Genomic DNA, 26,218 nt, shown 5'->3' with positions numbered 1-26,218 from the left:
GCGTCTGTATAGACAGCCCTTCGCTGCCGTCTGTAGTAAAAAGATTAAAATAAATAAAATCTAATTTAAAATACAAAGCTTCTGGGGGCTGCTCCTGCAGCCCCCCTGCGCGGTGACCGACTCCGGCCGGGCACCAACTTACACTGAGGTGCCTGTGGCTCGGGGGCGGGGTATAGGGGAGGACCCAAGTGCACCCTGGGAGCTAAAAGCTTAACTGTTTGGTGCCCATGGATCCTGATCCAGCTATAACCCCAAGGTCAACCCTGTGGACCCCCTATGGACCCTGAAGTAGAAATGTGACATTTTAAATATCCCAATCCCTGTAAACCCACTGTAAAATCCCGCCCCTCCAATTTAAATGAATTGTCTGCCATAATGTGTAATACTCCTATCTAAATATTTATGTTTTATGTTAAGATAAAACTTATATTGACACTTTAGGAATGTGGCATTCATTGATGTCCAGTGTGGCACTATCTTGGTACCATTGTCTTATCCTACTAAATGTTTTTTACATAATTTCTCTCAGTGCTTCATACCTTCCCTTGCTTCATTGTTACAAGGGCTGAATTCAATTAGGTGCGAAAAGTCACTTTTGCAAAAAGCATGTGCCAATGCAATCTTTTTGCGCATATCAGCGTGTCACGCTATTCAATTCCTGGAGTTTTCGCACATGCGAAAACTCCATAGTCAGAAACCGGCTAATAGTTTTCACCACCTCAGAGGCAGGTGAAAAAATTAGCAAAATCACTAGTTTTACCTAAAAATGTGGGGACTTGGTTCACAACCCTTTATACACCTCTCCTAATAACTAATTAGGCAAAAAAAAAAAATAGCTTAATTCCTCCATAATAATGACATATCATTTTTGGGGTGAAAATGTAAAATGTGTTGGAAAATAGGGTTTAAAGTACTGGGTCAGGTATTTTAGGGGGCTGTATGGATGGGACAGGTGTTTTTAGGATCGCAGGTGGCTGCAGCAGGGGTATTTTTACATTTTTTTTAAAACTGCACTTTATAGCCACAAAAATATACTAGTACTCATTATAATGTACCCCTAATTTAACTATAGCAATTATTTTTTTCAAAAGAAATATGTTGCTAATGCTAATGAAGTATATTAATGCTATTAATATACTTCAATATTGATTTCCAGTGTTTTAGGCTTTTTTTGGGGTACAGACTGATTTTCCAAAAATATGCTGTACTTTTCACTAGTTTCGCTATTCGCCGTTTACGCGTGTTTTGCAATTGAGTAGGGCAAAAAGCGGGAGTCCTTTCTTTGTCTCTCCTGCCCTCTTTATATGTCTTTTCTGTGAACTATACCCTTACCTGTCACACCTTTGTTTTAAGTATCAAAAGCCTCTTATCCTTCCCATACAGTACCTCGTTTTACAGTAACCCCTTGCCAAATGTTGTACTGTTTTAGTACTTTTTCTCCAGCCAGGGCTGTATTTATAATGGGTGCAGGGTGTGCAGTGCACACAGGCCCCTGGGTCCAGAAGGGCCCACACAGTTCACCCTGCACCCATTTATTCAATACTTACCTCTCTAGAGTCCCATGTCGGCGGTAGCAAAGCTGTACAAATCACCGTCAAACTGGCACAGCAGCCATTTTCCTGGCGTTTTGCACATGTACAGTAGGGAAATAGCCAGGGAAATAGCTGCTGCACCATTTCCACAGAGACCGGTGCATGCGCAGTAGACACTGGCAGAGCGCTAGAGTCTACTAGTGCCCCGAGTCTACTGCTGCACTCAGTGTGCTGTGGGCCACCGGGTAGAGACGAGGGGTCCCCGGACAGAGACTGCACATGGGCCCCCTCCTCTTAACATGCCCCTGGCTCCAGCACATTGCTACCCATTACATACAGTGGTCACCAAAGCAGGGAGATACATAATTCAAGAAGGAGTCTCACTATTACCCTGCATTTTTTTAAATAAAAATATAACAAAAATAATAATCTGTTCCCTTATGTCACCTGCCTCCCCTTCATCGAACCTCTCCCTAACTCCTGCTTGGATCCATGTCTCCTGATTCCCCCTAAATTCCCTTTATAGTCTTGTGACCCTGTTTTCCCCGGGGTTATGTTAATGCAGGTGTGGGGAACCTTTTTTCTGCCGAGGGACATTTTGATATATAGAACATTATTTGTGGGCCCGGTTCAGGCCACGCCCCCTTCATGTGACATCACACAGGGGCGGGGGCACAATCACCGGTGATTACAGCAATGCCTCCTGAGAATGCTCCGGGGAGCTGTAAGGGCAGCGGTGTGACTGTCTGAAGCATCCTAAGGACTCACCAGGCGGCACTGCTGCATAGATTCTGGCTGCAGTTTGCCATTCTAGGCACCCTGCTAGCCAGATGAGGCTAGCAGAAAAAAGCTCAGAGGGCCAGACCAAATGATTCCATGGGCCTTATATAGCCCCGGGCCTGAGGTTCCCCATCTCTGTGTTAATGCAATCACTTACAGTGTGTGGATAATTTTGTGCCTCTACCAAAGCGTTACAAATTATTATTCTGGGTCTGCTTGGGAAACACAACTTTATCTAATACCTCTAATGAAATGACAGATGGGGCAGTATTATATTTATATAACTAATAATACCTCTCCCGTGTTCTTGCAGAAATTCCTCAATTCAGCCTCTGTGACCTTCTCTTTGACAGGTAAGTAACACTTGACAATATTACATATATATATGAAAATTTATATACTTTCCATTACCATACATCAATATCATTATACAAAGACGCCTTTGTTGCCTCACAATCACACTAGTTCTACTATGGGCCATATTCAATTTGAGGCGAAAAGTCAGTTATCGGCGATAATTTATTGCCGATGACGTGATTTTTGACTGTTTCACTTATCCACATAATCAATTTCAAAGACTTTTTGCAGGTGCGAAAAGCCTTTGTTAAAAATCGGGGATAAGTTTTCACCATGTAATACATGGCGAAAAAAAGTGCAGAATTGGGGTTTTGGGGTGCAGACTTAAAAAAAAATAGCCTGCGTTCCTGGGAGTGTCCCCTAAAAGTATTCTGTGTCAAAAAATAAAATAAAAAAGTTTTGAGGACACCCGCAAAAAATGTACTTTCATTTTGGGGGCGAAAAAAAATATATTGGGGAACAAAATTTTAAACTAGCGAAATTGATTCAGGGGGGGTTCCCATGTATGTGGCAGATGTTTCTAGAATGCGGCTGGAAGCGGCAGGTGCATTTTGAAGACTTTAAAAAAATTACTTTAGGGACTTAAAAATATGCTTGCACCCATTTTCATGTACCCCAAATTTGATGGGAATAGTTTATTTTTCCCCCCAAAAAAAGATAAATGCTATTCTTCACTACTTCTTTATAGGCGCATTTATGCACCTGTCGCGGCTATTTAAAAACCTGACTTACCTTCCGCAGGCCAAAACGGGGGTACCCATAGTTATCCCCCATGTCAGACCATCTTTAGGGGGGTGCCAGGATGATTTCCCGAAAATTGACAGGACTTTTCCATACTTACCTTTCCACTGGGTCGCGTTTTCGCCGGATCCAAACTGAATACGGGGATAAGCGGGCACATGCCCGATACTTTATCCCTGCAGAAACCTCCGATAATGGTGAAAAGTCAGAGCTCTGACTTTTTGCCTCTAATTGAATATGGCCCTATGTGTTTATATATTTATACACTAATATATAACTGTTACTGTGAATGATACAAGGTAAGTATTAATGTATTATATTGTACTTATAACTTAACAGTTCAAGGTAAGTATTATGGTGCATACACACGGTCAGATATGTCAGATGAACGATTGAACGATTTTAGACTGTATTAAAATTAGGGATGTGCAGGCTCGGATAGGTTCGAGTTTGCACGTGGAGTTCGGATTTTTCCCTCCAAAAAAACGGAACTCAGAAAGAGGCAAAACGTCATCTTACATGGACGAACATCATCATTCCTGGACTTTCCAGAGTGAGCCCTTAACCCTTCAGACTTATGTTCATACCCACAAGCCAGGAACTGACATGTACAATAAACTTTTTCCTTTTAGTCACAATCAACTTTATTAACCCTTAAACACCCTTATTTTAAACAATTATAAACTATACTATAATGAACTTTATATAGGACATATTACCTATCTATTATTACAAACGTCCTATATGTAAAATGTATAGGCTAGTATAAATATATGGATATAAATCATATCTTACTAGACTTAACCACTACTGGTGTTACAGTCTGTTTAGTTTAATCTGTTCCATGTATTATGTTTGTATCTCCCCCTTACCACTTACAGATCTAACCTGCTTTTCTGATTAGATCAGCAGTGGTATGACTGGTCATTCTTAAGGTGCCCATCCACTTAGCGATATAACAAGCCGATTGAACGATAACATCGCTATCATCAAATCGCTTGTTAATCGCCTGCAAATTGGGCACTTTAAAGTCGGAAATGACCAGCGATGCGCGCTCCCGCTGGTCGTTTCTGACATCTATCATTGGGCAAATATGCTGGACAGCCTGACGATAACGTCAGGTTCAGCATGTTACCAGATGATTGATGTGCCTGCCCTGAACGACTGCTCGTTCAGTGTAGGCACATCACAGACATAGAAACGACAGCACGATTACAGTGTCGTAATTGTCCTGTTGTTTCTTTTAGTGGATGGGCACCTTAATGCTTTGGAAAACTGATTTTACTGACATTCATATGTAATAACAACAACCACAGAACAGTACTCAGCTGGCTCTTCATTTATGTCATCCCTCTTCCTGATACTTAACCTAAAGCAATACATTTATCATTACCAAATGTTTCCAGCTATCAGGACAGGACTTACTCCAGGTCTGTCTCCATCCTTTTTCTTGACCCTCCTCTGCAGTTCTGAGTGCTCTCTGCTCTAAATGTCTGTGTGTACAGAGCAGTCCTGCTTAGCTCCGACCACTGGCTGATGCAGATTCTGAAGAAAACACATAGAATGGGCAACCTCTGCTGCAACAGCCCTGGCTCCAGGCTCCTCCCCCGTGAGGTCACTGGCACCAGCACATCAGTGATTCAGATAGTGCAGACTGCCGTCCTCTGCATGCACCAGCTAAATCATTCAAAGCCCGGCAAGCTGGTGTTACACTGTAAAACACACATACACTAAAAGCTAGCAAGAGCTAGTCCATGCCCTCCCGCAGTAGTGGGCATGGCTATGAACCAGCGGGGCCCACCAGGGAATCCCCCCAAATCCCCGGCAGCTCAGTCCAAGCCTGGTACAGGGTGTGCGGTGCACACAGGCACCAGGGAGACCAACACTGCACACCCTGCACCCATATTATACTTACCACTCCAGAGTCCCATATCAGTGCTGATGGCAGCGCTGTAAAAAAATGCCTGGAAAATGGCTGCCATGCCCATATTCCTGGCATTTTGTGCATGCGCAGTATGGAAAACACAGTGAAAAAAAATGGCTGCCGTGCCATTTTCCCGGTGACTTGCGCATGCGCTGTAGACTCTGGGCACAGACTAGTACCCAGAGTCTACCGCCGCGGTGTTGCGCTCTGTGCGCTGCCGGCTGCCGGAGAGAGCAGAGGGGCCTCGGTCGGAGGCTGCACATGGGCACCATCCTCTCTTAAAATGCCCCTGGGTAAAGCCTTCAATATAATGTGAGGAGACCACTAGTCATTATTAAACACTATAGATTTTAGAATGCAGCACTTTTTTACTTTGGATACGTTAATGCACATTTTCCTATTACAGTAATTAAGTGCATGCATGTAAAAATGGGAAAAAAATATTGTTTTCCATGTATTGAACAAATATATAGATTGATCATTAGCTAAAGGTTCATGTATGTACATGGACAGCTCCAAAACACTTTTTTACAATCTTCAGTTCTATATGTTGATTAGAAAAACAAAACATGACAAATGCACTCAAAACATTTGCAGACAATAATGCCGGTGGACAGCCAGGTAAATAATGGACTACATACTCCTTAAGAGTTTTGACATACTTAGTTGTAGTCACGGTCGGATTGGGGAAAAAAAGTGGCCCTGGAAAAATTTCTGGAAGCAGCGCCAAATCAACTGTAGGCGGAACCAACAACAAAGCAGGTGGGGTTATTACATCATTATGGGCAGGATGCATGATGCATCTCAATTTGCACGCGATGCATTCCTCCACTCTTTGAATGCATGCCAGCGTTAACTACGCTGGTATGCATGAAGAGAAATGCAAAGGACAGCTCTCTCGGTAAGAACTGTCCCTTGCCAACAAGGGACTTTGGGATCTATGACCCAGAAGTCCCTCTGGCACGCGCCACAGGAGGAGATGGAAGGGATGTGCTTGGATCCCTCCCACGGGGGCATCATGAATAGAAACCCATAGGCTTGCCCACTGCATCAAAGCCCCAGAATGTATTGCATATATATATATACTGTATATGCTGTATACACACCCATGTAAATAAATGGATCCGGCATCTACGGTTGGTCACCTCGGCCGTGCTGCTCATCCTGTCCTCGCTCAATCGTTCCAGGTCCTCTTCATTCCCATTGCTGCGGTGAACACCTGCACGTCACGCCTAACGTGCACCACTAGCACCCCAGTTCCACTGCACGCTAGGTGTGACGTGCAGGTGTTCACCACAGTAATGGGAATGAAGAAGACCTGAGCCGTGCACATGCCACAGCCAAAACAGACTCGGCACTCACCATCGGGGTAAGAGATATTGCTAAGGTGCCCTTCCAGAGTGTTTGTAGCACTCCCACACATCCACCAAAATAGGAAGGCACTCAGTAGACTTCTTAAGAGGTACAAAAATGTCCTTTAATGTTCCGACGTTTCGGGGTAAACCCCCTTCCTCTGGGGCAGCAGTACACAAAATACAACCATATACAGACAAACATATATACCCTCCATAATCATGATATTATTAAACTCTCCTGCATACCGGTGTGTGAGATTACCTCAGACCGAGCGCCCAGACCAGCCCAGACCGCTGCACGTGACCTCACTAGCCTGCGTCAACAACATGCTGGCTTCAGACACAAGCAACACAAGCATCACATGATGCGCGGTCCGCGGCTTCATCAACCCGCACCAGTCTGCCCAGTGAGTCATACGTGTTGCCTAGAAACCACTGAAAACAACATATCATAAAAAGAATACATAATACATTACAAATTAAAAAGGCACAGGTAATAATTGAATCCTGTGTCTAATAAAAGACTGTATATCAACATTATTTTATTAATAATAATAATAATAATATAACATAATACTCCATAATTAAAAGCTAATGAAGTATCAACTACACCTACAATAATCAAAATTCAAAGAAAGCACTGCAAGCCCAAGGTTTCATTTAACCCTTTTGGGAAGATGGTATCCAGAGTAAATATCCACTTACTTTCCCTCTGCATCAAAATCTTATTTCTATTGCCCCCTCTAAGTAAGGGCGGCACATGATCAATGATGATAGCTCTTATTGAGGCCACCCCATGTTTTGAGCAAAATGACGGGCAACCGGTTGCTCACTGCCACCACTCTTAATGGCCTGTCGTATGGCAGAACGATGAAGGGCCATACGCTCTTTAAATTATCGTTGTTGTCTGGCAATTCATTTAGTCACCCTAATACAGGGTGTGCACCAGGTTTCTCTTCTCAAGCAGGAAAGATAGCAATGTCTTGTCTGACTTGCTTGAGGAAGAATGTCGGAAAGACAATACCCTCTGAGCCATCCCACATCCCTCCGACAAACGGACCTTTTCAGGTAATACAAATTGATTTCATCCAATTACCACCTTGCAGGAATCTGAAGTATGTATTAGTTTGTATTGACGTATTTTCAAATTGGGTAGAGGCATATCCAGCTGCCACTAATACTGCTGCATTTACTGCTAAAACGATTGTTCAGGAATTTGTATGCAGATACGGTATCCCTAGGATCATTGAAAGTGATAGGTGTACTCATTTCACAGGTGATGTCTTCCAAAATATGTGTAAGCTTATGGGCATTAATAGTAGGCTTCACACCCCGTATCTTCCGCAAGCCAGTGCCAAGGTGGAGAGAGTAAACGGCATGATTAAGAACAAACTGAGTAAGATCATGGCTGAGACGGGATTAGCATGGCCAGAAATCTTACCACTCGTCCTCCATAGTATCAGGACCACTCCTAGACCTCCTCTTAATTTGTCCCCTTTTGAGATATTGTTCGGTAAGCAACCACATTTTATTGTAAGTCCACAGGATGATTTAAAAATTAACAACGAGGTCACTGTGCAGTATCTTATAAAAATGAGTAAGCAGTTGAAACAACAGCAGGAGAAATTTAAATTGTTGTCACCTGATACGCCAGAAACAAACTGACATGATCTGCTCGTTCAGTGCAGGCTCATCACAGACTGACAAACGACTGCACGATTACAATGTAGTAATCATGTCTGCTAGTGGATGGGCACTGTAATCCTCAAAGTAGGATTTACTATGGTAAGTACTGAAAATGGATTACATTTATTACCTATGGTGAATTAAGTTTCTTTAAGGTGAACAGTTTAAGAAAGCCAGTACCTATTGTCCTGGCAGACAGTAAAACAGTTAGTTTTGGGCACCCTCTTCATTTATTTTGTGAAAAAGAGGAAGACAAGACATCCATAATGACAGATGACTAACACAATCTCAACTTTCAGCTTAATTTGCAAAAATAAAAAATAAAATTGGTATTTATCAGTTCAGATGAAAAACAATTGAGATCACCACCATAAGTTTTACAAAGACCCCTAAACACAGGGTTCTAGCTCTTGTTGCTTTATAATAACAGCCACTAATATTGTTGTGTAAGCCAAAAATTACCTTATTTGTTGGCCTGTTCTCTCCCTTCAATGGCAAAAAGCCTATCCAGGAAACACATATGATGTAGATTAAAATCTGCTCTTTTTAATGAACGTTGTTTGAAAAAAGTTATGCTCGTTTTTTGCTAAAGGACGTCAACAATAAGCAAAAATTCAATTTTGATCTGTGAGAGCAATTTTAGGTAGTGCTATCACTGGAACTAAAGTAGTTTGGAGTCTGATATTTTAGGACTGTGATGTTGACCACTTGGGTAGTTAGCTACACTGATGTTATAACAACATACGAGGGTTGTTCAAAAAGTAATGCCTAAATGCTCACAACTCAAATTTTATTATAGATACAGATTTCAAAATTTGCAGTAAAATACTTTGAAGTCTTAGTAACAGAATGACTCTACTCAAAAAATTCACCATCTCACCCTCAAACATTTTCTTCACCTCTCAACCCAAGCTGTGAATCCACTTTGGAAAAATTCCAGTGGTTGGTGTTTGACCCAGGAACTTATGGCATTTTTAACAACCTCTATGTCTTCAAAATGTTGACCACGGAGACAGTATTTGAGAGGGCCAAACAGATGAAAGTCAGAAGGAGCCAAATCAGGACTGAATGGTGGATGTGGCATTATTGCCCATCCCATTTTGGCAATGGCCCCAGATGTTGCCATCGAAGTGTGAGGTCTGGCTTTGTCGTGGTGTAAGATGACATTTGACGGTCGAATTGTTGACCTTTTTTTGCGGATGGCTTCTTTCAGCTTCTTAAGTGTAATAATGTATCGATCACTGTTGATTGATTGGTTTTGTTACAAGTAATCGATGAGAATAACATCTCGGCAATCCCAGAAGAATGTGGCCATGACTTTGTTTACGGATCGTTGTGATTTAAACTTTTTTGGCCTAGGTGAACTTAGGTGTTTCCATTGCTTTGATTGGGCCTTTGTTTCTGGGTCATAAAGGAATACCCAGGTCTCATCTCCTATAATGACATTTTCCAAAAACGTCTCAGGGTTGGCTTCAAAGTTGGTCGAAAGGTCATTGCACACTTCCACCCTCTGGGCCTTATGAACCCTGGTTAATTGCTTTGGAGCCCAGTTAGCACACGCTTTACGATATCCCAAATCATTGATTAGTGTTTCTACAGTGCCATGGCTACATTCCAGTTCATCACTGATATCTCTGATGGTCACACAATGGTCTTTCTGAATCATGGCATCGACTTTGTGTCGATTCTCTACTGTGACTGCAGTTGGTCTGCCACTACGAGGTTTGTTGCACACGGACGATTCTCCCAATTGAAAATGGTTCATCTACCTTCTGACATTGCTATATAGTCAATTGTACGCTCACCATACACTTTTTTTAGTATTTTGTGGATTTCTGTAGCACTGCAGCCTTCTTTTTCCAGTCAATGACGGCTCTTTGTTTCTTCTTGGATTCCATGGTATTTCTTGGACTACCTAAACAAAACTACATATATAGTTAGCAGACATATTAAAGTACAAACTGACAAAATTTCAAATAAATGTTGCGTATTATTTCAGAGTTATAAGCATTTAGGCATTACTTTTTGAACAACCCTCGTATATTAGGCAACTGAATTCCAGATTAAGCTCTATTCAACATATTTTTTTGCCTACTTTGGCCTCATACTTTGAAAAATGTAAAAGCATGTAAGTCAGAACTATGATTTTTTTTTTTTTATTATGGTTTTTTTTTAAAATCTGCGTCAACAGACACGTCCACTAACCCAAATTTTACTCTCCTAGATCAGCCACAGCAATAACGTGAACATTGCTGATTGTGCACTGCGGAGTCTGTGACCGTTGCACCCACCCCCTACTTTGAGGCCATAGTTACTAGCTACTATTGCATATTCTTAACTAAAATGTTTCCAAAATTAGTCTGATATATATGCCAACCTTCATTTTTATATATTTTAGCAAAATTGGAAATAGTCAGATGGGGGGACCCCTGGTCCGTTTGACATTTAATTACCCGAGAGAATCCAAAAAGATTAAATTAATGTCAAATTCAATCCAGTCTTGGCAGCAAACTTTTGTGAGGGAATGTTTCAAGCTTTAATTTAAAGTTTTTCTCCCATGTACATGGTGGCATATGAAAATATCTGCAATTAGAAGTACTCACACCATGGAATCACAACACAGGAGAGATACTAGCAGAAAGGGGAATTCCCCTGACCAAAATGGACCATCTTAAATATGGATTCAAGCTCAAAGGCTTGGCATTCTCCCCTACACATCAAAGCAATACAACTGTATGCAAATTTCTTGTAAGAAAAAACAGTGTACGGTAGTGTGTAATGCAGCTGTTTGCACCACATAATTGCAGCAAAACCCTATAAAGATCTTCTCTGTTAACCCAATGATGGTAGCATTCATTAATGGAAAAAGGGATTGGTATGAATGACTGCTGGACCTATGCCCGGCGTTTCAAATCCCGACGCCGGAAGACCGGCAGCAGTGAAGATCCCAACGGCTAAAAAAGGTAAGTATAACTAACCCTCCCTTAGGGGTGCTTAACCCTAACCCCCCCCATAGTGCCTATCCCTAACCTCCCCCCTCTAGTGCCTAACCCTCCCCGTAAGTGACTAAACCTAACCCCCCCGTCCCTGCACCCTAAACCTGAGTCTCCCGGGGGGTGCCTAAAGGCCCCCATACACGGCACGATATACGTGCCGATCCGATGGATATAGGTGCTTTATTTGCCGTGTATGGGCACGATATCGTACCTGATATCGTGCTGTGCGCTCCGGCGGGGTCGTATGTCGCAGTCCCAGATCTTCCCGCAGAACCATCTGATCTGGGATGCGATGTACGATCCCATTCAAATGGAGGAGGCGGTCAGCGGGGACCACACGATTGCCAGCAGTGACAGCACGATCCGTCTGCCAACGGATCGGCAGTTGCCCAACATGGTGCATCGCACTGTGTATAGGGCACCTTTACCCTAATCACCCCCCGGGGATGCCTCGCCCCCCCCCCTTGCCATAGCCTAACCCTCCCGGGGGGGGGTGTCGAGCCCTAAGTCCCCCCTGGGGGCCCCTAACCTAACCCTCCCTCCGCGCGGCTGTCTGTGTCCGCCGCCCGGCTTACCTACGTTTGGTATGCTGGGCGTCGGGCTACCAGTGTAGGGATAATGATAGGCGTCAGGATTTCGTCGCCTATCAGGAAGCCTGCGGTCGGCAGAAACAGACAAATCTCGGGTGCACAACTCCAAATTATTAATAATATATATAAATGCAATTATTAATAATTTGGAGTTGTGCACCTGAGATTTGTCTGTTTCTGTGCCTGCAATTAGTCTCATCAGGTAGCACCTCCCATCATATATATAGTCAGGTTGTGCAGTCCAGAAATCTTTCCCATATACTCCATTTAATGTGCTTTATTGCACTTCTGAGGGAAAGGAGACGCCCCCATTCTGGATTAGCACCCTTCCTTATTGGTTTAAAAGCATGGAGTATGGTAATGTATATGCACACTGTATTAGGCACAATTCTAGGTAAGTCCTACAAGTTATATACTGTAGTGCAACTTTGATTCATTTTTGGGGTGTGCGTCCCCCTGGATTATATTGGTTGATCTGTCTCAGGGCACCGCATTATAACACATTTTCCTTTATAACACATTTTAACCCTTCACTGTGTGTGTTTAATATATATGTACTTCACTTTTTTATTTTCATTCCTTATATGCAGCTGCAGTTGCTCCTAACTATCTCTTTACACTGCACTTTTCTTACTATGGTGGTGCTCTGGGGCAGCTTGGCTGGGCCAGTTTTGGGGGGTCCTGTGCTCTGGATTTGAACCCTAGTATGTTAGGGACCTACCCGAAAGAGGTTACCTGGATATGGTGGGTAGGCCCATAACCTTGGCCATGATTATGCTAAAAACCTCTATTGATTGCAAAATTTTATTGCAGTTATATATATTATTAATAATTTGGCAATTTCAAATCAGCTTTCTAGTACAGAGGATGTCAAAGTTTAATGCCAGGATAAAGCTCCTTCCAAAAGCACACTTGCTAAATGGATAAGAGTGGTCATCTGAAGGCTTATATTAGGGAAGGATGTAAGGTGCCCATTCTGTGAGAGCAGTGGTGACCTTCTGGGCTAACAGGTCTCGGACATCGGCATTAGATCATTGCAAAACTGTATGATCATTTTTGTGTCATTACTCCATAGGACACTAGGTTTGGTAAGAAGATTCTTCAAGCAATTGATCATTTTAATATATACACCAATCAGCCATAATAATAAAACCACGGACATGTGAAATTAATAACATTGATTGTTTCCTTATAACGGCCCATGTCGAGGTGTGGAATATATTAGGTAGCAAGTTGACACTCCGTTTTTGAAGTTGATGGGTTTGAAGTAGGAAAAATGGGAGTGTGTTCTGAGCGACTTTGACAAGGGCCATATTGTGATGACTGGGTCAGAGCATCTCCAAAATAGCAGGTCTTGTAGGGTGTTCTCAGTATGCATTAGTTAGTACCTACTAAAAATGGTACAGCGTCAAGGTCACGAGCGCTGAAGTCTCATTGATGTGTGTGGGGAGCGAAGGCTAGCCTATCTGGTCTGATCCCGCAGAAGAGCAACAAATTGCTGAAAAAGTTAACACTGGCTTTGACAGAAAGTTGTCAGAACACACAGTGCATTGCATCTTGCTGTATAGCCGCAGACCAGTGAGAGTGCCTATGTAGCCATTGTCCACCACGAAACGCCTACAGTGGGCATGTGAACATCAGAACTAGACCATGGAGCAATCGAAATAGGTGGTCTGGTCTGACGAATCATATTTTCTGTTAAATCATGTGAACGGCCGGGTGTGTGTACAGCATTTATCGTGAGGAAGAGATGAAACCAGGATGCTTTATGGGAAAAAGGCAAGTCAGCGGAGGTAGTATGGTGCTTGGGTGAAATGTTCTGCTGGGAAACCCTGGGTCACAAGTTTGCGAAAGGGAGTTTGTTTCATTAAACTCACAGACATCTCACAAATGCACAAACAGGAGAAATGCAAGATCCAATTTGAAATGCTAATTTACGATACTCGCTGAGAGGTTGTGCGACTTTTTCACAAAATGTGAACTGGAAGAAGTTCATGAAAAAGTGGGAAAACCATCCTGGACCCCCAAAAGGCTCTTGTACATTTCCACTATTTTATATTAATGTTCATACAAAACCTTAAGTTCTTTACATCTTCTTTTCAAGGAGATGTCAAAATTCTACTTGCATATGAATCATTTGATGCTGGCTTTGCTCTGCGATCAGTCTGCGGCGGAAGAAGGATCTCTTCACTCATTGGTTGTTTTTAGAGTTCTAAAAATATGTCTAATGGAAGCTTTAGTGAACTGTATTCTTTGGGTTTTTTATGATGCCCCCTTGCAACTTGTAATATTCTAACTTGGGAGGAAAACAAAAATAAAAAGCAAGTAACTTTTTTAACCTGGACAAACCATGTTGCAATAACAGGGGTGCAAATTCTTTTTTTTTCTATGCAGGGTAAATACTGACTACCTTTTATATGTAGCCCTCAAATGCTGGACAGCTGTATTTTTACAAATAAAGAAAAAAAATAAAAACCAGTGCAGCATTCACTCAATTACTTAAAAATTGTGCCTTAATCACATAAAATCTGATATTTTAATACATAAGTAATAAGTACACACTAATTGGGATACACATCATACTAAATTTAAGAAAATAAAAATACAATATTTATTAGCACCTCTCAGCAGGAAAAATGTAAATTTGAAAAATGTTTTAAAAAAACCTCTTTAGTAAGATAAAAATAGTCATTGGAACTAATAAAAGTTCAGAAACTGCTAACAACAATGTATCGCCATAATGGCATCAGTCTCTCGTCGATACTTTAGGAAATGTAAGCCTTTTTGTGCAAATGGTATAGTTGTCCTGAACAAGAGTCATATTGAGGATAAATATATGCTAGTAATAATCCAGAAACACAATGTGCTGGTAGCCGCAGGAACTGTGTCTACAATAAATTGATCCAATAGCAGCTACTTTGTCATCGTAGAGATCCCACCGCAATGTGTAGAAGCAGCGTCCAAATCCACTACTGTGTGGGGGACATACACCGGCAGTCCGCAGGCCAGAGAATTATGCTGGCAGGTGAACAGTCTAGATGAGCAGCTCCTGGAGCTTCGGCCAAACAGGCTGTGTAACAATGTGTACTGAGCAAAACACAGGTGGTCACACAAACACAGGGGAGCACACTGACACCGGAGCTCCTTGTGCAGGTCAGCATGCAAGTCAGCTGGGTTCAGATGGCATAATAGTGAGGTACTCTAAAGTGGCACTGAGTGCACCAGTAAAACAGCCCTGACTGGTTTCTTCCCGGGACCGGGATTTCTTCAGAGGGTATATTTTTTGTTTTCAGCTTTATTTTTACACTACATTTAGATTTCACTTTGGACACGTTCCTCTCTAATCTAAATATCTACACATTTTAAATCTGCCCATATGCAGTGCAACATGGTTTTACAAAGATGCACAGTTACTGGCTTTTTTTTTCTTTTTCATTAATAATCTGCTTTGCTTACAACTCCGAATCAACCCCATTAAGTTCACTTTGTCTTAGGGTTTTGATTCAAACATAGATTTTTTTTATTTTAATTTAACTACTGGTCTTTACTATTTTTGAAGTGTGTTAATATTTTGATAACAACCTGCGTTAGACTGTGATAAATGCAGGCTTTATTTATTTTAAATAACAGCAAAATAGGCCACTATTTAATCATGGATGTTAATCGCTTTTATCTCATTAGATCCCTCAAATGAAAACGTGTTTTGTATCCATCAGAGCAGTGTCACTCCCCCCCACTATGAACTGGTCTACCAGAAGCACATATACAACTTGCCAAAGGTAACTTACATAACCATGAGATTTGGACGTGGTGGTCCATGCAGTAATTAAGCTTGCGCTTGTATTGTTGAAAAGACCAGTTTGTGCAATACAGTTTTATACTTTAATTTTTAAAAAATGTTTAAGCAGAATTTTTTTTACATCAAGCAAATATCTCTCTACGAGTTACTTGTGTATTGCCTGTAGAGGAGTCAACACCACCTCTATAGGTTACAAGTTTAGTATAACCTGTTTCTGCATGCTTTAATGCACAATTACTGTCTGACCAATTTTAAGATTGGAAAAAGATGTATTCAGCATGTGCGAAAGCTTGGCATAGTTTTCAGGGGTGTTTTCTGTAGGAATAGCTATGTAATGCCGGCTGTCGGGATGCCTCCTGTCACAATACCGTCAGCAGCATCCCGATGGTTGGTATTCCGACAGGGGTCGGGTAATTATACTTACCCTAACCCTCCCCATTAGTTCATAAACCTAAGTTCCCCCCCCCCTTCGTGCCTAATCCACCCCCCTTAGTAACTAAATCTAACACCCCTCCCCTCCCAGTGGTGCCTGACACTAGCCTCCCCCCCCCCCCAGTCATGCTTGATACTAACCCTCCCCCCTAGGGGTGCCTAACCCTAACATCCCCCCCCAAAATCCTAACACTAACCCCGCTAACTCACCTAAACCTAACCCTCCCCCCGTGGCAAACCCTAAGCATGCCCGGCTTACCTTCGTTCGGGCACGCATCCTCCTGGATTCCGGCGTCGGGATTAAGATGGGCGTCAGTGATTTGACGCCTATCTTAACTCCCGTGCCGGGATTCCAGTGTCTGGATAGAGACCGGCAGCCTCTCTTAACCACATCCCGTTTCTGCTCCTCTCCTCCCCCCCCTCAATTTGCAACCCCTATTCTCACTTAGTCAAACATGAAAACTTTAGCATACTTGTCTCTATAATGTACATGCAGTGGAATTCTGAGTGAATGGCCCAATGGCTCCGAGCGGAGAGGGGTCAGGACAGATCTATATGAGGAGACCGGCCACCTGGGGACATATGGGAACCGGGCCCACAATGAAGACACGGTGAGGAAAGGGCCCCTTGTCACGATCTGGTGCAAGTGATCCTCTGTGGAGGACAGTGAGCCGGGGGTTCGGGTGACTAGGGAAGTGACTGTGGCTAGGTCTCCTAGTTGCGGCCAAACCCAGGTTTGGCTAGACCTGCCCAGAGGCGCGGAGTCTAACTCACTTGGTAGTTTTCTCCAGTGACCCCTCCAATTGGGATTTGGTTTTCCGCTGCACCAAGTGAGCAGGTCGCGGCCCTCTGGACAGGTACCTGGGAATGGCAGAAGACCGGAAACTATATTGAATGCTATGATACTGGAAGTGAACCGAATGCTTGAACTCTGGAGCTGGATCTGAATGCTTAGAAAACAGGGAAATAATCTGGATGCTAGAACACAGGCATGGACTGGAAATAGTTAATATGTTTGGTGCTAATTTGCACAGACAAGATACAGAGCAGAGTGGATAAAGGTAAATACTGGGAGTGCTGGAAATGCTGGTACTGCTTTGCACAGACAAGACACAGAGCAGAGTGGACAAAGGCAAATACTTGGAGAGTAACAGATTCTGGAGCTGATTAGCACAGTGAGACAGAGAGAAGACAGGCATATACTGGGAAAGCTAGGAATGCTGGTGCAGATTTACACAGACAAACACAGGGCTGTAGACTGGCTGGGAATGCTTAAAGAGGCAGCTAGGAGCTAATTAGCACTAGCAGGTAATCTGACACCCCAGTAGCACATATACAAAGACACACAGACATAGAAAAACATGGTACTAGGAGAGAACTAAGGGCCTGATTCAGAGCTGAACGCTCTGACCAGAGCGCTCGCTCTGAATCAGGGCCCTCCTCCATGAAAATGGAGCGGCTTCCCCGTTGCTCCCCAGGTCTCGCACATGCGAACAACGAAGCTCCCTCCGTCGTGCGCATGTGCAGTGGGGAACATCGACCCGCTTGCGAGCGAGCGGGTCTGAATGACCCCCTAACTCTCAGACTGAGAATAGCAAGGAAGCTAAAGCTGGAGACTTTAGAGAACTGTGAGCAGGCTGAAGCAACTCTCTGCAGGAATAGCACAGAGCAACAAGAAGTTGAACAGCAGTTACTTGAAGTTCTGGGGGCGGATTTATACCCAGGGGTAGCAGATTATTGGAGCACAGCATCAGCTGACTGAGACCATGCTACCATTGGTTAGGAGGACTGTCACATGAGAGGAACTGTCATGGCGGCGCCCATGATGGGAACTCCGATCCCCAAAACACACAGCCGACCATGGAAGTCCTCAAAAGCACCCAAGGCAGAATGCTCAGCATCTCACCCCTCACTGCACCAGACGTCTGACCACAAGAAAGTCAGGGGAAGCCAGCACAGAGGTGAGAGATAGCCGATCCTAGGCTGAACCCTGACACCCCTAATGTGAAAAAGCAGAGAGGGCCAGAGCGAGGGGGGCAGGGGCCTAGACTAAGGTCACCCAAGCCCTTTATAATAGTTCTTAAATATTGAATTGACAGTTGAAAAGAATTAAATACTTTTCCCATTTTGTGTTTTTATTCCCCCTCCCCCTCTCCTTGAAATTATTCTAAAGACAGCTAATAGAACTTTAGGCTTTTATGTTTAGCCTGAATGTACAGTGGCATTGTGTCTACCAATATATGGAATTCTGCAATGGGGATGCAGCACTATTCTTCCACAAAAAAGCAACTTAACCATGATCTGTAATCATCGTGAAAGGCTGTTTCAGGCGGCATTCCAGTCAAGCTCACCTGTCTGTTTATTTATATGCCAAATTAGGGCCTCATTTATCAACGAGTTTTGTCATTCACAATGAGTGATAATACTTGTTGTGTATGATAAATGGTGCTCCAGCCAATCATCTCTCAACTGTCACTTTTCAAATGACAGTTGGGAGTTGATTGGCTAGAGCGCCCTTATGATATGCAATGAGTATAATCACTAGTCAATGAAAAAACTCACTGATAAATGAGGCCCTCAGTCGGTTGTGGTGTATTTACTATGAACTCTATACCCCTCAGGTATATTTGCACATACCCATATCAGAGGGACTTCAGAGCCAGCATTACGATTCAGGGCACTTCAGTTTTGTTCTGGCTACAGCTCTTCTGAGGTCCTGTGGGTGACTCTCTTTTCCAACTATGGGCCGTATTCAATCGCCTGTGAAAAGTCCCGGACTTTTCGCATGCCGCATTTTTCGCCGTCGTCGCTAGTTTTGCCTCCGGAAAAGTATCATGCTCGTCACCGCTTTTCGCCCTATTCAATTGCAAAGGACGCGAGAATGCGTCCCAGCGAGACTCAAATCGGAAAATTCCTGTTGTAAATTGGGAAATCATCCTGACACCCCCCAAAAGATGACACCGCCTCCTTTCTGAGATGAACCGTTCCTGCTGTTTACAAGGCGCAGACTTTTCGCACCGGCGAAAAGTCTTTGGAATTGAATACAGGGAAAAGTTGTCGCCTGGCGAAATTACGTCACCGGCAAGAACTTTTCGCCGATCTAGGCTTTTCGCCGGCAATTGAATACGGCCCTATAAAGGAAAAAGGCAGCGCTATGATCAAATTATGTGAATTCAATTAAAAAGCACTACACTGTAGCCATGTGTAAAATGTAACCATTCAAATTTAATAGAACAAGTTGATACAAAAATAACCGGTATCATATGAAAAAATTATGAATAAATAAATGTTCATTTGTGTACTAACATGGCAATAAGATGGTGTTAAGCTAATGTAATGGAACAGCAAGAAAGAAATGAAAAATAAATAAGTGTAATACGAAATGAAAAATTAAGATGACTGTTAGTAAAAAAAAAAAAAAAGTATAAAAATCCCAAAATCCTCTTGAAGACCAATAGATTGGTCTGGAATATTCAGTCTGCAAAAGAGCTTATTGCCTTTGCATAAACTATGCACTCATCATGGTTTCAATCAGAAAGTCACCATTGAATACTCTGAGATAATGTTATAATGTTATTGCTGAATAGCAATTACCCAACCTTACAAAGTAGCAGGGGAAGAAATGCAGTGCAACCGTAATGAACAAATTGGAAAGCTCTCACCCGGTTGTGTTCGTAATCTCTGACCACTTTAGCTTGTATGTTATATTCAACCAAATGGGTATAACAATGATGCAGTGGCTGAACTCCCAGAGACAATGGAGTCAATTGCCGCCGGGCTCCAGCCCTTAAGGGGGCAACTGGCTCCATTGTTCCCCAGGCCATTCCGGGCACTGCTATGGAGATGGAGCGCCGCTGTCGCACCCCCTATTTGCTGGGCGCCCGCTGAGTGTGTTACCAGTGGGCGTCCGGCTCCTTCTTTCCCCCCGGCGGTAGCCAGAGGAACGGAGCTCACTCCTGAGCTCCACTTCCGGGTCCTGCAATGCACTATGGGAGTGACATCATGATGGGGATGGAAGGTAGCAGCACTGGAGCTGGGTTTCAGGTAAGTTTTTTTTTTTTGTATGTGTGTGCGCTCGCGGGGGGGGCTTACTACATGGGGCATTATTAGTGGCTCACTACAGGGGGCATTATTGGGGGCTCACTATAGGGGGCATTATTGGTGGCTCACTACAGGGGACATTATTGGGGGCTCACTACAGGGGGCATTACTGGGGGCTCTCTACAGGGGGCATTACTGGGGGCTTGCTACAGGGGGTTTGCTACAGGGGGCATTACTGGGGGCTTACTACAGGGGGCATTACTGGGGGCTTTCTACAGGGGGCATTACTGTGGGCTCACTACAGGGGGCATTACAGGGGGCTTACTACAGGGGGCATTACTGGGGGCTTACTACAGGGGGCATTACTGGGGGCTTTCTACAAGGGGCATTACTGGGGGCTTACTACAGGGGGCATTACTGGGGGCTTGCTACAGGGGGCTTACTACAGGGGGCATTACTGGGGGCTTACTACAGGGGGCATTACTGGGGGCTTTCTACAAGGGGCATTATTGGGGGCTTGCTACTGGGGGCTTACTACAGGGGGCATTACTGGGGGCTTGCTACAGGGGGCTTACTACAGGGGTCATTACTGGGGGCTTGCTACAGGGGGCATTACTGGGGGTTACTACTGGGGGCACTACAGGGAGTTTACTACTGGGAGCACTACAGGGCGCTTACTACTGGGGCACTGCAAAGGGGGACCACTACTGGAGGTACTGCATAGGGGGACCATTACTGGGGGGCACTACATAGGCGGCACTGCATAGGGGGACCTCTACTGGGGGAACTACAATGGGGGGCGGCAGCTGGGGCTGGCATAGGTGCTGGGGATGGCACATTTTAATTTGGGGGGCCACCAACATTTATCTTGCCTCCGGGCACCTGGGATGAAGTTACGCCACTGCGATGATGCCAATGAATGTGGTGGAGTTGTCAGCACTGCCCGAACTCTATGTTAAGATGTGCAATATTATGTGGTCTCTGCTGAAAGTGAAAGCAATGATTTAATTGCTAATCTAATATTCTAATTTCTATCAGATTAGGTGACGGTACGGCACAGGGTCTCCTCTGGGCAGCTTTGTAGAGCAGCCAATCTGATGTCTGTCTGTTCACACATTCATCAGATTCTACAGGTTTTATGTTTACATCTGGGGTGCCACTCTTAGAAGGAAGTTGCTTTTTACAGCTTCCACTGAGCATACCCACCATTAGAGGCAGCTTTGGGATGTCTCCAGTGTCCCCTAATAGGATGATAAAGAAATTAGTTTTTTTTCGGGGAGGAGGGTGGTTTCTCTGCAGCAGGGAACCTCTGAAAAAAATTGATCCTCCCTGGGCAAACAGTGTATTCAGATGGTATTCATTATTCATGTAGGAGAACACATGGTCCAGGAGATGCCTGTATATGTAGGAATAAAACTGTCATCATACTACAACATAGGGTCAACTTTTCCCGTGATCCCTCCAGCCTCCTGTCCCGTGTCTTTCCAGTTTCCTGTCTTTCTAGACTGCTGTGTCACCTCAAGAGCCAACCCCTTTCCCATGCCCCCACCAATTCACCTTCAAAATTGATTGTCTGCATGCTCCTCTTCCTTTCTGTGGCGTGGTGTGATTTAATCACGATGTACACCATGCAGTGCTGCACAGCGCGAGGAGCCGCTGGGTCCTAGCGCCCGGCAGCTATTGCCTGGCTATATATAAAAAAAAAAAAAAATTGGTGTGGAGCGCTCCTTTAACGGACAGAACTGGTGTGGTGACTGCAGCTGCCCCCAGGCCGTAGCACCCTGGGCAATAGCTCTGCAACCCACCACCCCCCTTGAGCCTCCACTGAGAGAGAGACTGATTGACTACATATATGGATGTCCATTGTGGGTGGCGAACCATGTCTGATTGAAATGAAAAGTGCACTGACTGCTAATGCCCTTTTTCTTAATGCATCTCTTCTTGTATTTCAAGGGAAGAAATAACTTGTTCCACACATTACTTATGTTCCTGTACATAATAAAGACAAAAGAATCTGGGATGCTCGGGTAAGTATTTGCAGAGTTCTGTGCACGCTTACACTACTTTACACTTCTTTCTTCTGTTCCCTTAGTATGCAGTGTAGCATTAGAATTGGATAGGAACTTGTGTCCACTAAAATCCTGTTCACTTGTGCCAGAAACATGCGTATAGAGAAAACCCCACAAGGCAATGGATCACATATGTCAACAAGGGACAGTCCATGGCGGCGGTGGCTCTGTTTTGGTGTGGGGTGTTGTCAGCTAGCGTGTATTAGGACCCCCGATACATCTGCAGACATCAATGACGGACAAATTCCTTGTGGAACATTTGCAACCGTTCATGTTATGCATTCACTGAGACAGGAGCAGGCTCATTCAGTACGACTGCTCAACTGAAAAGGTCCATAGCCACCAGAATATAACTAGAGGAGCATTCTGCATCATAAGTTGGCCCTCTCCTCTGCCGCATGAACCTAATTGAATACCTGTGCAATGCAGTTCAATGTGCAATCCGCCACCATCGAATATTAAGGAATTGTGGATTATTGAGGAGGCATGGTGTACACTATCTTTCTCAGGGAGATCGGGGAGTCAAGGCCCATAGTGTTGCTGATATCAGGCCACATTTACCACAGTATATGGGTTCAATCAAATTGTCTACAATCTCAAGGGTGTGAATCATCGCGACAACAGCCGCACTTAACGGCAGCACGAAGTTACACAAAAGTGCTTGCAGCCCCATAGTTCTCCATGCAAAATTGTGCGAATTTGTGCTCGGAGCTGGCTGCGAAGGGTGCGAGATGAGGTGCAGTTTCCGGCGTTTTAACACCGTGGCAGCGTCAACTCTTACCCTTCGCAGCTAATTGGATTGACTCCTGAATGTCTGTGCATATGCATAATCTGATCAAAAGGATCATTACTATGACTTGAGTGTACATGTAATACAAAAGACAGTATAAGCGCATCCTAACTTTTATGGTTTTGGTGATACCACCTTGTTAGGTGTGAGCTGCTCCTGTATCATTTTGCACAGTGGATTTGATTGTATTGAGTGTATTGAATGTACATTTACCCCTATAGATTTTTCCTCTTTCCTAATATCATAAACTAAAGTTGGCACCTGTATTCTAAAATGGAAAAAGCAGCCTAACACACACCCTCTGCTTTAAAAAATAAGTTGTCGAAGCCACATAATTGGCTAAGACAGAATCTGTTTACAATCGGAATCTGCACAACGCCATCTTGCGAATGGCAAACTAGACGCCATTTTACAACTAGTCGCAAAACGCCATTTTTAGCTATAACTAAAATAAAATCCTTACATTAAACATTCAGGGTTGACAAGACGGGTTTTGTGGATTTGTCTGTGACAAGTGATTGAAGAATAAACAAAGATACAGTGAGCATTGCTCTGTGGTTTAAGATAAATAAACCAGTGTATTTATGTCTGAGGCTTAAACGAATAAGCCTTGCCTTTGTGATTTCATTAGACATCGTTTGATCATCTGTGTAAACCCCATTGCCTGTCATTTTTGTAGAGAGAGATATATATACAGTTGCTATTTCATACACATGAACACATGAACGCATATCCGCACAGCGCTAACTAGCGTCCTTTCCTCATATTCCTAATGCTCACATATTACACAATTACATATAAAAAAGGTTCCGCATTAATAAAGGTTATTTACCAAAGTGTTATTTATATTTGCAATGATGTGAAGTGCATGTTATATGATATTTATGGTTTAGTACATAATAAGTAGATCATGTTTGGTGCCATTCTGATCCGCTTTGTATTTGCAGATCTTCAGTACTATCGGTGGGGAAATCGCTACAAGCATCTGCAAGTTATGAACTATAGGGAATTAGGTGATGGGTAATGTATGAAGTGTTCATTGCTTAGTTATGCGGCAGGAAAAAGTACACAAACAGCCACTGGGAGGTTGAACTTCTCAAGTACAAACAGACCAATGAACTATGGCCCTCATTCAGAGCCGCTCGTTAACAGCAGTACGCTCGTTGCGTTCCGATGTTGAGAAACCGCGCATGCGTCGGTGTAACACTGCGCATGTGCGTACAGCATATTGCGAGCTTTTTTTGTCTAGGTCGTCAAATTGCGTACAGGAAGTGACATGTCAAATGTGATTGACAGAACATGGCGTTTTTGGGCGTTGACGGGGGTGGAGATGGAAAAACGCAGGTGTGGCGAGGCGTTTTTTGGGCGTACATACATTATCTGATGCGAACATCAAATGTGTTTTTACCAAGTCATACGACACTGGATGATCCTCTTTCCGTTCAAACTGCTCGCACAGCTTGGGGTCTGGATTACTCGACCACATTGGTGATGGCCTTCTCCTCCGTCCCGGCCCTCCACGATGTTTCATCGATTAATCACGGCTTGTCAGAAAATCAATCAGTTTTGAATTGAAAACCAGCTTGTAATGTGTTTTGAAAACAGTTTTTTGGGTTAGCACAAAACCGTACGCAGGTGGAAATCATAGCTGCTAATTTCAGGATTACACAATCAATTAGCGTACATTCGTAGGTATGTTTTTTTTGGTTTGTATTTGCTTTTTGTGCTATTGTAACAATAATGTCATCATGTTTGTGTGTATTTTTCCATTTTGCTTTGGTCAGGAGAATTTGCATCCTTATGTAAATTTTAAAGTGTTCCTTAAAGTGCCCTTTTTTTTTTTTTTTCGTTTACATTTTTTGGGAGGTCGTTTTTGCCTTGTGGGCCAGGATTAACTGTAAACCATTTCTAAAATAATGTCAGAATACAATGTCGAACATTTTTTCAAATTTTATTGCAAACTAAAAACATTTTCTGGCACATTTTTTGCCCAAACATTTTTGGCAGTGTTATTCCCAAATAAATTTTAATTTGTGCAAACATAAAAGGTATGGAAACTTAAATGCAAAAATTAAAAACAATTCACAAGAAAGCAGAGGGAAGTTTTGGCCAGAAAGGAATATGGGGCAAGCACAGAAGGAGTGTGAGGAAAGTAGCCAGTGCTGTCAACGTTTTTTTCCCCGTTTGGCTGGGGGAGGGTGGGCGCCAGACCGGGTCCGGGATGTCATCGGGCTGACCTGGCCAGAGGCAGATGTTGTGGCCTCTGGACTAGGCACAGGGCTAGGCACATTTGGAGGATTGGCTGATGTTGTGCCAGAGGTGGAGGATCCTGATGTTCCGGCAGGAAGGGAGGTCGGCTCCACCATGTGCTGGCGAACGCGCTGCTCCAGGGCATTGGCGATGCGGATGTTGGCCCTGGTATTTTTCGCCAGGGCCTGACCAATGGTCACGTTGGCCGCAGCATTTTGCTCCAGGGCCTCAGCCACCCGTAGCAGACTGGCGTCCATCCTCTGCAGAATCTCCGTATGGAAATCCGATTTAAAATTGAGTTCTGTGAGGAGGGACACTGCCTGCGAGGGGGATTGCCCTGGACTGGCTTCTGCAGGGTCCTCAGCCGGATGTACTGGTTCCTCCCCTGCAGAGCCAGCAGAAATTCTGCGGCCAAGGCTCCCCTCTGGAGCAGACTCATCCGCCTGTGTCTCTGTTTGAAAAATGAGAAAAGAGTCACATTAGAATCTACAGATTGGCACAATAACATTTCAGAGTTGGTGACATCACAATATTTACCTGGGACAACATGAGGAGCCGCAAAGTCTGGCATGTCCGTATCCATGTTGGACATGCCAAACACCTCCACAGCCTGCACACACCCCTGTGCCAGCTCTTCTAAATCATTCAACTCCAATGACAGGGGTGGGACCCCCACCTGTCCCCCTTGCATGCCTAGCCCTGTCCGCCATTTTTTGTTTCAGGCGATATTTGAAGTCTTGCCATCTGTTGGTGAAAAAGGAACCATTATTCAGGTTTTTTTGGGGGTTTTGGTTTTAGGGGGGTCAAGTTTTTACTTACCGCCGTTTGACATCCCGGGCTAGACGGACATAATCACCCACCCTATTGACAGCACTG

The 26,218-nt window shown here is 43.8% G+C and overlaps 1 pseudogene; it reads left to right on the top strand.

Annotated features, from left to right (window-relative positions):
* The window catches only part of LOC148529130 (transmembrane protein 209-like), a 438,870-nt pseudogene extending 416,606 nt beyond the window's left edge, over positions 1-22,264 (top strand).
* The last annotated feature ends 3,954 nt before the right edge of the window (positions 22,265-26,218 follow it).

Source organism: Taudactylus pleione, unplaced genomic scaffold (genome assembly GCF_031769625.1).
Source record: "Taudactylus pleione unplaced genomic scaffold, aTauple2 ptg000086l, whole genome shotgun sequence".
NCBI lineage: Eukaryota > Metazoa > Chordata > Amphibia > Anura > Myobatrachidae > Taudactylus > Taudactylus pleione.
Note: the sequence above shows the minus strand (reverse complement) of the source record. Positions and strands in the feature narration are given on the sequence as shown.